The sequence below is a fragment of the Thermobia domestica genome, chromosome 17, assembly GCF_964235325.1.
Source record: "Thermobia domestica chromosome 17, izTheDome1.hap1.1, whole genome shotgun sequence".
NCBI classification, from domain to species: Eukaryota; Metazoa; Arthropoda; class Insecta; order Zygentoma; family Lepismatidae; genus Thermobia; species Thermobia domestica.
Genome location: NC_137470.1, coordinates 114,137,288 through 114,154,964, shown reverse-complemented (window position 1 = coordinate 114,154,964; position 17,677 = coordinate 114,137,288). Strand labels below are relative to the sequence as shown.

Sequence of the window (17,677 nt, the reverse complement as noted above, 5' to 3'; positions counted from 1 at the left end):
ACCACCCTTGATTTCAAAGTAAATTATAAAATACATTTCATACTGGGATACTTTTTATGAAAAGCAGATATTTTCACATAAAATTGTGTCTGTTTCCGTCACCAGAATCATCGTAGTGTAATAAATTATACCTTGGTTTATTCGTCTTAATTGGTTTAAAAATGCTGTCAAGTAACTGCTAATTACGAGTTTAGTTAAAAGTTTGGGACATTCGTGAGATGCCCCAACAGAAATCGCTGTTTTCATTATTTTTGGCCACCGTCGCTATAATAGAAAAGTACCCGTAAGTTTTAAATTGCTTCTAGAAATACTTTGTTCCATCACCAATTATTCTGAGTTATTTCCTAAACATTGCATGAGCTGTTCAAATGATGGAAAAAAAAGAAAAGAAAATGAAAATGAAAGTACCAAAGGCACACGCGCTAGTCAATAAACCAGCGGGAAGGGCTAGTTATTCAAAAGAATATATATATATATATATATATATATATATATATATATATATATATATATATATAACAGGTAAAGTGATAAGATTTTAAGTGCATAAACGCCATAGAGAAACTCATCGAATACATTTCTTATCCCTTCTTTCGTCTATATCTTCATTTACACGGTGTAAGCCTCTACCTCAAAAAGCTATTTCGACGAAAATTACATAGTAATTTTTTTCTTTCTTTTTGTATTCTCTACTTTGTAATATATGATTATAATAATATAAGCAATTAAGGAAAAACGTATTCAGCTGATGTGTAGTTATTTAAACTACATAAAACACGAGAAGGGATAAGCAACATTAGTGAAAGTTACCGCTTTATTGTTCTATGAACCTGATCAATGGGAATCTGCTAGGAGGTGGTTTCATTGTGAAAACATCGTATTTGAGGTTTCGGTTTTTCTTCTGAGAAGTGGTTTCAAGTGCCTGGTGTTAAGATTTGTGTCCTGTGCAATGAAGACTGACATTTCCACCTAACTGATATTATGGATTATAGGAAAAAAACAAAATGTAATACTAAATACTCTAGTGTTCCGTCCGGTATAAAACTAATACCACTCCAGTCCCTAGTCTTCTTTCAAAGCTAGAAGAATTCTCTATAACAGAACAGGTAAATTAATCAGTCAGAATATAGTCAATTCACCCGAAACTATTGTCCAGAACGTGAAAAGGAATTAATTTTTCCCGATCAATTTTTCTGTGCAGGACAACTTTGTAAGAGACCTGAATCGGACTAAGCATCAAGTGGAGCTACTTGGGCAAAGACTACAGGATTGAAATTTACTGAATTCCAGCATTAGAATTTAATTTTGTTAAGAACATACATGAACTATTTTCGAGTTGTTGTGTAATGAAAAAAAACTTTCTCTGTACTTGTATAAATATAGATGATTTGGATATGGGAACTCTAACACTCCACTGAAGAACGGAGATCTTTATCAACCCTTGTAAACTAGCGTCAGAGCACTATTATTTTACAATTGGAATAATAAATATGTGATAGTGTGTCTGTGTTTGTAGATATGAGTTATTATTACAGGTGCTTCTGGCAAATTTGGGGAAATTGTAAGGTCCATGTTATATTATTGGGATCACAGGGATAATTTATAATATAGTTTTTTTTTTTTTTTTTTTTTTTCTGGTACAGCACAGCAGTTGAGTAACACTATACTGTGAGAGATTGGACTCTGAGGAAAACTTTTATACCAGGACATCACAACTTAACCCTACAATGCATGTTTTTTTTTTTTTTTTCTCTCTGAAAAAATAGTTTTGTAAGAGAAAACAAAAATGAATAACGGAAGTACCGGTAAGGTTAATAGTGCTATCCATGCGGAAACTGTGACATTACAACTATCTTCGAACGTGCATTCTGGTTCAACATGCATTAGTATGTACATATCGTTATGTACTAAAGCACAGATTATTTACCACTATGACCCGTATCTGTCTCACTATGCATTGTAGGGTTAAATATGTTCTTTTAGTAAATCCACATAAATTACTGCTTGCTCCTTTCTTTAACCTTCTTTTTACCAAGTGGCTGCAAACATACCCCAGTGCTAATTATCTTGTTGTTACTGTTGTAAAAGTATTTTTAAAAGGATGGGACTCAGAGACTTTAATTATTTATTTATATGAAATGTTTTTATGGGAAGGCAATTATACTAAACGAATTGTCTTCTAAATATTTATAAATTACTAGAGTAGGTGTAAGTACACCCCACTTGGTAAATCATGTTACTTTCTAAAGATGCGTTGTTTTCCTCAATGATCACTAGGTGGTAGGTCATTTTAGCATGCTTTCCATAGTTAATTGTTCCTATTGTACAATTATCATGCACAAATATGGAAGTGTAGTGATAAGTGATAGTATAACGCTTTACCTTTCTTTTCTGTCTTGTGCTCTATTTAAAGGTAAATGAGTCTTGGGTATTACACGAACGTTACTTCTCTCCAATGTTAGTGATAATAACTTTTTAGTATTACTCTGAAAATATGTAAAGTAATATTTCGTGGTTTTATTATTTCTTCGGCTAGGATATAGTAATGGCTAATAGAATGGATTTGTCTGAAAACTGGATAACGCATTTGTTATTTCAAGACTTTGAAGTTTACACAAAATTCAAACTATACTGTATTTGTGAGAATACATACGAATATATTACGTTATTTTATATGTCGAAATATTAACTATGCAATATATGTCCCATTCCAACATTTATGTATTATAATAATTAAATATGTTTATTAAAAACAGTGATTTATGTGTGGGGTGCGTTTGCACCCCATTTGGTAAGTAAGTTGAGACATTTAAGTTGGATAAAAGAAGGTTAAATATAAAATTGGGTTAAATATAAAATTTAATTATATTAATATTATATTAATATATATATTAATATTTAATTATATTTAATTAATTAACAGCCTTGTTATAGCCATGGATAGCTCTGGTGAAAATTCACTTCGTACCTTCTCACCTAGACTTCTCGCCGAGAACTTAGGAACTGTGAGGGACGAGCTGAAGAAAAATCTCAATCATGTCATTAAGAAAATGGAACAGAAGTACCTTCAAATGGTAGGAAGCTACTGTTGGTGTTTAGTTAGAAAAAGGAACATGCATTATAATAGAAAGAACTGTAAGTATTTTTTTTAGTCATGTTTTATAATATTTATACTTTGTATTTTAGCTGCATGTTTGATGTACTAGCAGTAAAATCATTATAGAAACACTAATTCTGATAGTTTTGGTAATTATAAAAGGTACATTTTTTTCAAAAACTTGGCTTAATGTACGAAATAAACATTGAAATGTCTTTTATCAAACTTGCAATTTAAAACATTTGATTCCTTGAAAGTATATTAAAGTAAGTTTAAGTAGCTGTCAGAAATAGAACAGTTTGTTAAGTCGTATTCAATTCAGATACTGATTTTGCGAACTAAACATTAATATAGTGCATTCTGTGTCAATTGAGTGTACTTTTTATCTAGCTAAAGTAATTTGTAGTTCTCACCTGAGCCCAACTCATTTCTGTCACACACACAAAAAGTTACGTGTTAGAGAAACTTATTATTACGATTTACGTGTTCAGGAGGGTCGATTTAGTTAAAATGACTTAGTTTTGTCCATTCAGGCAAAAAGTTTAAATTTGTGCTATAAAAGACAAACATGTCAGTGTGTCACGGTGATTCCTAATTGTAAACAGTCATACTAATAGATGTCGCTAGGTTTGCTGGTTGCCTGTCTGATACCAATAGATGCCGCTAGCGTGCAATTTGTCGATTTAAAACTATTGTGGCGATTTAACTGCAGCTCGAAAACTCTATTGTTTCAATTCAAGTATTTCAAAATAGGACAAGAATCGTATCATATTCAGAATAGAGTATTAATATTTGTGTATTAATAGTTCTACAGTAATACATTCTAACATATAATTGCAATCTAAACTGTATTGTTTCAGTGTAATTATTTTCAAATGTATAGAGATGATACTGAACATGGTTGCTGTTTTTTATTAGAAGTTTGGCCGTAACTATACGGGTGTCTCAAAAGTTTCCTGACATAGGGTAACTCTGTTATTACCAGAGTTACAACAAAATGTAAGACGAAAAACCTTCTCCAAATATGATGTTTTCAATCTAAAGTGAAGAATTTTTTTTAAATCGGACGAGCTGTTTGGGGTGTACATTCTTTATGCGCCCAATGTTAAATGAAAATGCAATGTTGCCATTTACCTGGATCCACAAGATAAAGTAAGTGGGGGCATGTTTGAAATGGGGGCTGGCCATCGACACCTTAGTGTAAAATACAGTAACTTTATTCACTTATGTTGTGGGTCCAGGTAACTGGTAATGGCATCCTGTATTGAAGCACAGGGTTCTTACAAACTGAAAAATGAGGGAAATTAAAGATGATCAGGGAATGTTAGGAAAACCGAATGAGAGTTGTGGAAATTCAGGGGAAAATTTGATGTTTCTTTGGACGTTTTTGTTTCGATAATGAAGACGACTTAAAAATGATAAAAAAAATCTTTTAACATAAAGCCATTATGAATCACCGATGCCGCGATGAATCGATGGACTGGAACATGTATAACCTACTACATCACTTGCACTCCTTTTTCAGTGACTCTCCAGCTCGTAGAGGAAAGTTTACTGATATCACAGGATGCACAAAAATTTCCAGTGAAGTTGTGTAGCGCCCGGTGATTGGAAAATTTCAACTGCTTTTAGAGAGCGTTGAAAATTTAGGACTATGTACTTAAATGTCCACAACAAGAAAAGCTGCCAAACAGCAGACCTATTGAAGCCCTGAAGAAGACAGCAAACGATCTATTTACAAAGTGCAAACTAACTTTCTGCAAGATGGTAGCCATTCAACACCAGCTAGAATTTCTTCATAGGTTTCAGATTTCAAGGCTAATGGACTCATTCGTCTTTGATGCTATAGGAAACCTTTTACAATATCTCATGGTTCATTGTGTGAAACCAAAGCTTCTCAAATGTACAGATTCAGGGCTATTAAGTGTTGATATGGTAGAAGCAGAAAATCTTATGAGCAAAAATGGCAACATTAAATTTGCTACCTGATGTTTTCTCGCTCAAATAGAAACAGACCAGGGAACAACAAAAACTGGAATTTTTACATTGCAACCACTGGATCCTAAGCTCTGTGGTTACCAAACTTCAACAGAATACTTCTTTAGAGTACAAAGCAGTTAAAGATCTGTCCTCGTTAGATTCTAAGGTAATTCAACATTCACCCCATATAAGTCAGGAAAGGTTCTTTCTTCTTCTAGACGAGCTGCATAGTCTGACATCATAGATGGTGTACCTGCTGAAAACTCTGGAAAAGAATACATCTCTTTCTGAAATCTAAACTAAGCAGAACTTGAAGAAGTCTTCCAGAGTACTAAAGAATCAGGGCTTGACGCTGTTTGCAGCAAGTTTCTTGTTGGCACTGAATAATAATAATAATAATCGGCTGCCATTCTTGTACAGAAATGTAGCATTCGAAATAGTTTTACATCAATAAAACACTTTTAGTAGAAATATGAATAAAAATACTATTGTGCCTAGTGTTGTAAAATCTCAGGAAATTTTGAACGTTAGAAAAAAAAAATTCCCGAAAAATTGGGAAAAGAACAAAAATCTTTGTATTAGATTAATTTTGCTAGTAACGGATTTTTTTTTCGAACGCTGGAAAATGTAAGTTGAGAAATTTTAATATTGAGAATATATTTCTTTTTCTTTTTTTAAAAGCACTCGAAAATACAACTCTTGCAGTTACTTTTGAAAATTGCATTGATTTCCTTTATGTGCTTTGTAGCCGTTTAATTGTCGATGTGCATTAATTGGAGAACTTTTACAGTTGCATACAAGTCTACCATCATGAAGCATTTCTGTTACAACAAATAGGGCTCTTGAGTGCAACTGCCTTCTTAGTATGTTCTTTGATCTGGTAAAGTTTTGTTAATTTGAAGCAAATTACTTCTTAAAACAAAAGAGCAGTAGGTAAATTTCGCTAATACTCATGCACTAAAAAATATAATTACTATTATTTAATATTTTAACATAGAATTTTGTATAAACTTTATGAACAGAAACGTATATAAAAATAAATACCTGTTCTCTAGTGCGACAAATTATCTGTAATAATAACGAAATATTGTGTGAAAAATGTAACGCATTTTGCTGAAGTAACTTCAACATCACCAATTGAAACAAATGTTTTTCATTTTGTTATTGTCGCATATGTATTGTAACTCTTCTAGTTATGTAAACAAGAAAGAAAAAATGATACACTTCACTGTGAATGGAGAGCTGAAATATTTGAAAGAAATATTTGAATATGAATTAAGTCCTAAGAGAGAAAGAAAATCACTAACCATTCGCATTCATAATTTGCACGGTGTGGCAGTTTTTTTGTATTTTTATAAAAATAAATTGAACAGAAGTTTCAAATATCAACACTTTAATAATTTTCTCGCTGCTCAAATTTATTCACTTGTACGGTGTATGTGTGTGTGTGTGTTTGTGTGTAAATAAGATTATCTCTCTTTTTGAGTTCTTCGAAAAAATGAAACGAAACGTTCTGAGCTTAACGGCCAATGATATGCCCGTTAGGCTAAGGGAGACAATGATTAAAGCAAGCAAGTGAATTTTGATGCAAGAATTGGTGTAATGAAAAGTGGGAGGAAGCGGAAGTACGATATTGTCCAACACAAATTTACTTGGCCGGGAATCGAACCAAGGACTCCACGCACCAGAGGTAAGAACTCTATCACTGAGCCATCGTACCCCCCCCCCTTGAGTTGATCGAAAGATATACAAATCAGACAACTAGAAAGTAAAATTAAAACTTGTTGCTTTAAGTAATTTTCCTACTAGCAAAATTCTTTGTATATATGCTGCAGACTGGTTACAGCAAGTAAGATTAGTATCAAACAAGGAAATATTTTTAAAATTATGTTTTACAGTTTTCAGCAATATTTTTTCGAACAAAAGAGTTTTTCTAATGCGTTCAAAATTTCCAGAAATTTTACATAGCACAAGTAATGTATCTCTATAAGGTATATATATTTGACTTTAATATATTAATTAAAATGATTCTGGCCCCGTTAACACTACCATCAAGTCGGAACTTCATAAGATTGATTAAGATAATTTAAATGCGACCTAGGATTATATTTTAGTTTCTTTTGCAGCCATAACTCCATTCTATCACGCATCTAATTTTAAAGTGTTTGGATAAGTGGTGTACATGTATTTGTAGCCATAAAATTTTCCTATTCTAATACAAGAAACATAAGTACTCAATGATCTTAACTGTAAAGTAGTAATTATAAAATAGTATTCATTTTGAAAGTATAACGTAGTAAAATGTTCGAAAATTTTATTTTTTCCGAAACTTTTTGAAAAGAAAAACTGTAAAAGACTTTATATATATATATATATATATATATATATATATATATATATATATATATACCCAAAATTCACAACACTAATTGTGACAGAAAGGCATATTCATAACCAGGTGCAAGAGGTAAACTTGTGCAAATCATCAGAAGATGCTATTTTAAATGAAAGTCCCCTGGGAGACCTCGAGCGTTGCGTACTGTATTAAACATTGAATACATGTCCAATGCCATGGGCCAAAGTCCAAAGCAGTCAACTCGGCAATTGTGTGGTTAAGTGCATATTGCACATACCAGGTCCGGCGAATCCTTAATAGAGACTTAAAACTGTATCCATACAAGTAACAGGTGGTTCCTAATTTGTTCGACCAAGATAAGATTCAGCGAACTACATTCTGTGATTGGCTAAGCAACAAAGGAGATGACTTTGTGCAACACTTTATCACGTCGAACGAAGCTCATTTCCGCCTCAGTGGTTATGTCAATAAACAAACTCTCGACTTTTGGCTAGAAACCGCAACTGTTGCATAAAAAGCCATTGCACAGTGCCACGATTACTGTGTACAGGAGTTATGCCTGTGTAGCGGTACAACACAGTGTTACGAACATTGAATACATGAGACAACTTGGCCTAAGGGATATGTAGATGCAGTAGGATTGTGCCACTAGACATACTGCAGTAGTATCAATGAGAAACCTTCGATGACTCTTCTGGGGACGCCTTATCTCCGAATTCGGTGATATCCGTTGACCACCCAGATTCCCCGATCTAACTCCACCGGGCTATTTCGTGTGAGGTTATCTAAAGGAGAGGGTGTACACCACAAACCCCACTACCATCAATGATCTGAAGGACAGCATCGGAAGGGAGATAGCAGCAATCCTGGCGAAACCCTGCGCCAAACTATGCTGAACATGATTCTTAAGGCTAAAGAATGTGCTCATCATGGTGGTGCCCATCTAAGGAATATAATCTTCAAACAGTGAACAGAGTGCAAAACTCCAGCCTTTGGCTATGTGCTCCACGTAGTTGGCAGTAAATGTTGTGTTCCACATGACCCATAAATGCATTTTAAATATGTCCTATTCCTTGATGTAGTTTAATAGTTTTAAATCAAATAAACTGCTGTTTTTGTTTTTCTGTTTAAAGGTTTTGTTCATATTTGTACGTATTACATGTAAAGATATGTGATCTTGTTTGTGGTAATTGTGGATATTATTTATAAGAAGGTAACAATACATATGAAAATAAAAACAAAGTCAGTAGATAAAAAAAAAAAAAAAAAAAAAAATCTAAAGAGGAATTGCTCAATTGGTCAGGGTGGGTTGGCTATACGAGACAAGGAGACCAACTTCATAAGAATTTGCTGTAGGCATGGAATTCTTATAAAGTCAGGAAAGAGTCAGTTTTTTTTTTTTTTCTAATCAGAACTTGTAGGAGCCCGGAAGCAATTAATATTTGTGTAATCGCAGTTAGTTGGTGGGCGAACTTAAAAATAATGAATAAATAAATGTTACATGTAAATAATTATAGGTGTCCCAGAAGTAGTGACTCATAGGCTGTATGATTGATGTTGCTTGTTTATTTCTTGTTTTGTTTGTGTTGTAGTGTAATGGTGATTTTCCTTTTCCCTTTTTTTTTTTTTCAGTTCGCAACACTACAAGATGGCAGATCGCCTGACGCTTGAGAAATGTGTTCAAGTTGTTCGACTATTTTCTGAGACACACAACATTACGGAAGTCCAGCGACGAATGAAGGAGTTGTACGGTGATCCTGCTCCACAACAGAAGACAATAACAAAGGTAAACAAAGAGTTTGATACCACTGGTGGTGTAACTGATGCTAAGAGGCTGGGTAGGCCTAAGTCTATCAACAATCCCACAAATGCGGCTCGGATATATGCGGAACGTGCAACGTCACCGCAGAAGTTGAAATCGATTCGACGGTTGTCCCGCACCCAGAATATCCCGAAGTCATTGGTTGTCAGGGTTCTCAAGGATCTAAAACTGCGCCCGTATCATCCTCGCCTGCTGCACGCACTGAATTTAGGATGTTCCCGATCACCATATTGAGTTTACTGAGTGGTACCTGCGGACGGTGGAGGAAAATCCCAACTTCGAGAACCACATAGCCTGGAAGGACGAGGCAAAGTTCCATGTGTAAGGATCAGTGGACCGTCACAACTGTGTGTACTGGCGTCCTGAAAATCCAAATGTAGTGATTGAACATGGTCATCAGAATCCTGGTGTGATGGTTTGGGGTGGGGTAACGCTTGACAGTTTACTGGAGTAGTTTTTCCTTGATGGTTCGGTGATTGGGGAGACGTACTTGAAATTATGGAGGAGTCTGTGATACCTCTTTTGCAGGAGAGGGATGATTTTGACACATTGTGGTGACAGTAAGACAGTGTTCTACTACACTTTGCCCGTATTGTCCGTGACTTTTTAAACAACACCTTTCCTGGGCGATGGATTGGTTGTTGGGGAACAGTGAAATAGCCGGCACGGTCGCCAGACCTCACCACTCCCGAATTCTTTCTATAGAGCCATTTGAAGGACAAGGTATATGCAAGACCCATAAAGAGTGTTGCAGAATTAACGGCTCGAATCACCGAGGAATTCAACATAATTCCCGGTCAGATGTGCCGAAATCCGTGCAGAAATGTACGTCTCCGGATGCAGGCATGCATCGATGTTAATGGCCGCCAGGTGGACCTCCAAATAGGGAATAGGGATTAGATACTGTAAAGCACTTGATTTTTACATTATTCCTCTGTACTTACAATTTTGTATCATGCCATTCTTGTTTATAATAAAAATATACTGATCACTCAAAAGATGAGTCACAACTTCTGATACACCTTCCAGAGGTTTTAAGTACGATTTTAACCTATAGTGTACTGCGGGAGGAAGGCTCGGGTGAAACAAGTAGTTTTTTTCACAGCACAAAGCAATCCGACCTGGTTGCTAAATGAATATTTTTGTCGTGTTTAGTTAATCAGCAAACCATGATTTGAACTCCGGTGGGATGGAAATATACAAGGCAAGGTTCAGTGAAAATGTTCTTGTACACAAAATAATGCAAGAAAAAATATTTTATAAAGTGGGATGAATGGTACTTGAGTTGCTAAGTCTGATGAAGAAGGTGTCAGAGAACACTGAAATAATACAATTAACAAATAGTATTTTAAATAGTGGACGCACTAAATAAAAGAGTACGCTTGCAAATTATCGTGAAAGTTACTTTTCTGTAGCATGCTAGTTAGAAGGAAAAAATTCAGTTTATGTATCGAATATTGTAAATATGAATCACATTTCGTGAGTTCTTTCAATAACAGTTCAACATTCAACTGATTGGATTTATTGGTATCAAAAACAGATAAGTTTACTTCTCTTGCATCTCAAAAGCTAACAGTTAATGAAGTTTCAGGTTCAATTGAATCCACGTTAGAACTGCTTTGATTTACTAAATCGAATTCCTTTCCACTTACAAGCTTTTTAGCAAGATCTAACCATTTTTTCTTAGCTAATCACAATAAAGGATGACTATGAATAGAAACGCATTTTTCTACACTACCATAATCTAACTATTGTGCTATTTGCTATTCAATATTTTCTTTATATTTAAACGGCAAAGGATACTGACGGTTGAGAGTTGGTTTATCTGTATCAATTTTAAGAGAACATTGGAATTCATTACATTTTCAGGTAAATTGCTAAATACTTCCCTATGCTTGAGTAACAATTCGTATAGCTGTTGTTTTTGAGAATTATCTACATCAATAGTTTCATGAACTTTCTGATTTCCTCCACAGAAGGAAAATTATTTCTTACAGCTTCATTGGCCTTTTCCGCTTTACAAACATTTTGATCAATTTTGAATCTCAGAATTATCAATTTCCTCGACAATTTTTCTGATTTGCTCACCATAAAAATTAAACAAAAATGTAATTTTTTCAGCTTCGTTCAAACAAGACTGCTTTAGGTGTTTTATATTTATTCCTTCACCTTGAATACTATTTCTAGAATGTTCGAAAGCTTTACCACTTTCACACAAGCTACTCATCCATTCATCTGCCAGTTTTATTATTATTATTATTATTATTATTATTATTATTACCTCATTTTATTTAGATTATTTATTACTGGACAATTTTGCACGAGTACATCACTCTTTTCCAGCTCACTATAACTTGTGGAACCTGTATAATCAATCATCACTTTATTCATATGTAAACCAACCTCATCGTTAGGTAGCTTTGTCAGTATTTTTACTTTACTTCTGCCCAAAATCTAATTACACATTAGCTAGCGACAGGAAATTCCCACCTAACAAACAACTACAATTTAGGCCACTAATAACTGTAAACCTCATGTTATAATCCTCACAGATCCAATTTTTACACAAAGGGAACCTCACGCTTAACATTTTTTTACCACTATAATCGGCAAGAACAATTTGAGGTGGGGGTTGCAATTGCGTATCTGATACAATACTCGATATCTTTTACCTCATATCAAAACTTAACAAGCTAGTAGATGCCCCTTGAATCACATAAAGCGAAAAAATCTCCGTTCGTAACTTAGATACTAATTTCAGCAGTGACATGAAGCGGTAAAATACTCTTGCTAAACTCTTTTGTTTCTTTATTTATATATATATTATTTTTTATTTATTTATATATATATAAAGTTCAGGGTGTCTCACCTAACTTTGCGACCTGAAATATTTCCGAAATGACAAAAAATGTGACAAATCTAGTTATGTAAGAATGTACCCATGTCAAGGGCCTATAAAATTCTGTAAACAACAAGTGCCTCCAACGGTCCCATCATAGGGCCCCAGGGACCAACTTGAAAATTTCAAATAGAAACCCCCTATTTTTAATGCAGATTCTGATTCTGCGATCGAAATTAAGCAACTTTTACTTGAAGCACTTTTTCGTTATTCTAATAGATGGCGCTGTCATCGCAAAAATGAATATCATCGTACGTACATCTCCTGACTTTGCGACTTCAAATATCCGAAATGACAAAAGATGTGACAAATTTAGTTACGTAAGAATATACCCATGTAAAGGGCTTATAAAATTCTGTAAACTAAAAGTGCTCCCAGAGCTCTATTACAGGGCACCGGGACAAAACTTGATAGTTTTAAATGAAAACATTCTTTTTTTATTGCAAATTCTGATTCTGCGATCGAAAGTAAACAACTTTATTTGAAACACTTTTTCGTTATTCTACTAGATGGAGCTGTAATAACAAAAAAATGGATATCACGTTTCCCACCTAAGGCTGACGATGAACTAAATACCTCGGGAAATGCCTTGCAATTTAAGGACGTGTCCAATCATTTTAAAATATCTATTCAACTAACATAAAATAAAGTTGCCTTCATCTTCCTAAAATTCCAAATAGAAACCCTCTACATTAATGCAGGCTCGGATACTGCAACTACGCAACTTTTAGTTTATGTATTTTTTCGTTGTCCTCCTACATAAAACATAAATCGCAAAAATAATATCATTGTATATCACCTGAGGTTGATAAATGAAAGCCCGGTTTAAGAATTGGACATGCTGTGTGATGTTGGTGCTAAGACTTGCAAACAAATAAAGTTATGAACATGTTTGTAATAATATTCTTCAGGAACTGAGATTTTTCTGTGAGCTTGTAGACCCTATGAAATTTGATTAGCTCTCCGTTGGGACATGAAGTTTCAATTAATCGGACATAGTGTCAAAAGAGAATTAAGTTATTAATTTTTGTCATGTTTATTTAGATATGTATAAACATGAGAGGTAAAAGTGAAAGTGAACACGTAAGGTTGATCGGTGGATCTATGTAAATGTGTATAATTATGATTTGATTTGAAACTGCATGTAATTCCATCTGAGATGTGAAAGTAAATATGAACATGTAAAGTTGATCCGTAGATCTAATAGAGCAAATGTGTTCTGATAAATTTAGTGTAACAAATAACATTTGACCAGAAGACACACATGTGTCACCAATATGTCATGTTCTGTAAATTCTTATGGTTGTTTGTAAATGACGGTCCAGCAACGTAGAAGCCATTAGATATTTGTAGCAGCAAGCATTATTACAGAGAACCTCTGAATACTCAAGCTATATTTCAACTGGTTTCTATTAGAGCTCTCAAAGTAAAGTTCTAACGCGCTCGATGATACGAGGATGGGGCAATCACCAAAGGTCATGTGCTGAAGTAAGGGTAATATTTAACGAAAAAAATTCCACACAATTCCATTTCGAGATCTACTGTTGAGAGCATTGTAAGACGCATCGAGGAAACGGTAACTATAAAGGATTGTAATATTCCTGGTCGACCTAAATCGGCGACAAACTGCTTAATGTTGCAGTCATTTGTTGAAAATACTCAACTTAGCATTCATAAAGCTGCTGAACAACATGACATTAGTCACATTTCTGCGGAAAGAATGAAGAAAATGAAGTTCCACCCATACAAAGTTCATCTGATACACCAGCTGAATGAATGTCTTTGATCGGCGTATAGAATTTTGTGAAGATATGACGAAATAAATCAATGATGATCGTACTTTTCTTACCAGCAATGTGTTCTCTGATGAAATCATGTTCCACCTAACCGGTTACATTAACAGAAGTCATTGCAGGTTTTGATTTGACAGTAATCTCATTGGTCCTTTCAAAACGTTCTATATCCTGAAAAGTTGAATATCTGGCGGCAATGCTAAATATACAAGATTGGTCCCTTTTCATATTAATAACGATTTGCCTTCTGAACTGTGTGAGGAGATGCTTCGAAATCAAGCAATAAGAGACACTACAGAAGACAATTGTGCCCATAAATGTTTTCAGCAAGATGTGCAGGACCGCACAACCGTTCGGCAGTTTCTTAACATGGAATTTCCAAAATAACGGATTGGCAGAGGAGGTGAGATTGAGAGGCCCGCTGTTTCTCTGTTCCCCTGATTTATCGCCACTAAACTACTTTTTCTGGGTTTGCCAAAAAATCCGAGTATATCAAACAATGCCAACCACTTTGGATAATCTTCGTCAAAGGATTATTAATGATTTTGCTCTTATTGAACTGGACATCATCAGGAATGTAGTATTTTTGTTTTACCATCGAATTGATCACTCCCATACCGAGAGAGGTGCGCAGTTTGATCACATGCTTTGAAACATCAGTTACACTTTGTTCATCTGCCAATTTTAGATAACCAAGTCGCGAGAGGCAAGGAGACTCGTGATAATCAAGTTCTTCGAAATATATATATATATATATATATATATATATATATATATATATATATATATATATATATATATAAAAACGGGAAGACGTTACGTGGCTAGTAAAGGTGATATGTACTTACGCATTCCGTAACTAGGGTAACAGTAAATCTAAATATCAGGAAACGAAGAAAGCACTTTTTTTTTTTTTTTTTTTTTTAATATATATATATTGTTATTCTCTACTTTCACGTGAAACGGAATTTTCAACGAAGTTAGGCTTATGTTAAATACAAGTGTATCAGTCACCCATCCCTAACAATTAAACTGAACTTTAAGAATGCATTTAAGAACCAGATGGATCTCCTGACTGTGGAATGTGGAAAATAGTGTGCCAAGAATTAGACTATCAAACTGATGTATGTTGAATTACAAACGGCACTCATCTTGAGCAACTTTGACAAGGAACGTAACACGCACGTATTTATAAACAAAAAGTAATTTTGAGTTTTCTGTCGTTTAACATAAGCATCATATTGTGACTAAACACACGTGAGTTATTAACCTTTGAAATCGGGAAGATAATTTACAATAGCCCTGTGTATCAATTAAGTTTCTTTGCCCTTTATCCGGTTTTCTAAATTTCTTCTTCTGTAAAATCTCCTTTGTCATTTTTGCGTTTACGTACTAGTGTCAAATAATGATTTTACTTAATCTGTCCGTGTCACGTGATATTTAACAAATATATTGGTCTACTTGAGCTTTACAATTCAAGGGAAGATGTTTCTTGTTGCAAAACAAAAACTTTCCTTTCTATATCATAATGGTCTACCACGGTTGCATTCAAATGTAAATGAAAGCAATTTCATTTTATGCTAAGCTTTTTTAAAATATTGAACACGTATTTCGTGCTTTATAATTGCACGTGTATTTCTCGAGATACTTAGTTTATTATCAATCCCAGGTAGGGTACGATGATATTTCTTTTTTGTGTGTGTGGTTACAGCGCCATCTAGTAGTATAACGAAAAGTACTTCAAGTAAAAGGTGCTTAGTTTCGATCGCAGAATCAGAATCTGCATTAAAAATAGGGGGTTTGTATTTGAAATTTTCAAGTTGGCCCCTGGGGCCCTATGATGGGACCCCTGGGGGCACTTGTTGTTTACAGAATTTTACAGGCCTTTGACATAGGTATATTGTACGTAACTAGATTTGTCACATTTTATGTCATTTCGGAAATATTTGAGGTCGCAAAGTTAGGAGACGTACGATATTAATTTTTTTTGCGATTACAGCGTCATCTAATAGAATAACGAAAAAGTGCTTCAAGTAAAAGGTGCTTAGTTTCGATCGCAGAATCAGAGTCTGCATTAAAATAGGGGGTTTCTATTCGAAATTTTCAAGTTGGCCCCTGGGGTCCTATGATGGAACCCCTTGGGGCACTTGTTGTTTACAGAATTTTACAGGCCCTTGATATGAGTACATTCTTACGTAACTAGATTTGTCACATTTTTTTGTCATTTCGGAAATATTTGAGGTCGCAAAGTTAGGTGAGACACCCTGTATATATATATATATATATATATATATATAAATGAATGAAGAAAACAACCGGACTTTCGCAACACCAATCTTCTGTAGCTGCAAATTCAGTGATGTACAGTCTGCAGCAAAAAACTTGCAACATGAGCATGTAAGTTTCTTGTGGAACGACGAAGTCTTTTGCTCCAAAATAAGTGTGCAGGGGAGGACGCCGAGGTTTCTTCTGGCGTGATTCGTGCCACTTAAGACGTTATGTTGATTCCCTGCGCTGTTAGGTGTAGTTTCACAATAAATTTACATGCTCATGTTGCAGGTTTTTTGCTGCGGACTGTACAAAGAGTGAAAAATTGGATGACTGAGTCGGAACTCGAACCTGGAATCTTCGACCTGCTTTCGTTTCTTGTTTGTCAGATGAAACATCGCTATCCCACTTAACTACATTAACTCTTAACTACTAACCATTTGTATAATCACACTGTTACTAATCCCAGGTGTATTTTCACCCTATGTTCAATGCAGTAGTCAAATTCCAGACGTCTGTACACTTCCACTGCCACACATACTGAGTGATAAGAAAAAAAAAAAAAAAAAATAGACCGAAAGGCAGCTTTGTAGGTGCTTACCTCTTTTGGCGGTAAACGAAAATAATTCTCTTAGGTTTTTTTCACCATGGGTTAGTAATTAAGAGTTAATTAGATTTTTATCCAATCTGGCAATCTGGATTGAATGCATTACTAGAACTGATACAATCCTATGTTGTTCCTTGCCATGCGCACTCTTCACGCAGGGAAAATGTAGCTTGGGGAAGGAAACCTGTATGGAAAACTTGTATTACTAGACGGAACATTCACAAAATTAGGTCGTAGAGAGCTAACACCTGTTTGATTACTAAAATTTTGACGGTTTACAGAATTTTCATTCGTTTGACTGTTATATGGTGGAATCCCAATATTTGAACCATCGTTCTCAGGTCTACTACTAACATTAGTAACATAATTTACCAGGTTGACACAAGAATTGCTACCATTAACACCTGATACATGACTACAACAACACACTTTTTCCTCCTGTGTATCAAAATTGTTATCATTGTTCCAATTCCTTCTCTTATTTCTACGTGACGGATTTTTTTCTTTTTCTATTAACTCAAGAATTTGAATTTCCGTTAGATTGATTTTGCGAAAAGTCATCACTATTGTTGCCATTGTTTCGTTGCTTTTTCGAATAATTGAAACTACCCAGAAGGAGAAACATGATTAACTTCCAAATACCTTAGGTTGTACTTATTATGATTATCATATCTAGATATAGCTTCTAGTTTTTGAATTACAGCCAAAACAGATGACAAATTAAGGGTAGACAACGTGGTCAGTTTACGTCTATAGTAAAAGGGGTCAAATTTATGATCATACCAATAACTAATGAGTCCTTTATGTCTGGGTTTATCTCATGAATTTTATTGCACCTATAAGACACAAAATAAT

General features: G+C 34.6%; 1 protein-coding gene across 6 annotated transcripts in view; it reads left to right on the top strand.

Moving 5' to 3' along the window:
• LOC145674301 (uncharacterized) overlaps positions 1 to 17,677 on the top strand; it is a 209,987-nt gene that overhangs the window by 27,259 nt on the left and 165,051 nt on the right. For 4 of the 6 annotated variants that reach the window (XM_081744160.1, XM_081744162.1, XM_081744159.1 and 1 more), the window contains exons 3-4: positions 2,924 to 3,135; positions 9,066 to 9,219. The gene's annotated coding sequence lies outside the window, so the exon portion shown is untranslated. The remainder of the gene's footprint in view (positions 1 to 2,923; positions 3,136 to 9,065; positions 9,220 to 17,677) is intronic. The other 2 variants (XM_081744163.1, XM_081744165.1) reach the window with 2 other exon arrangements.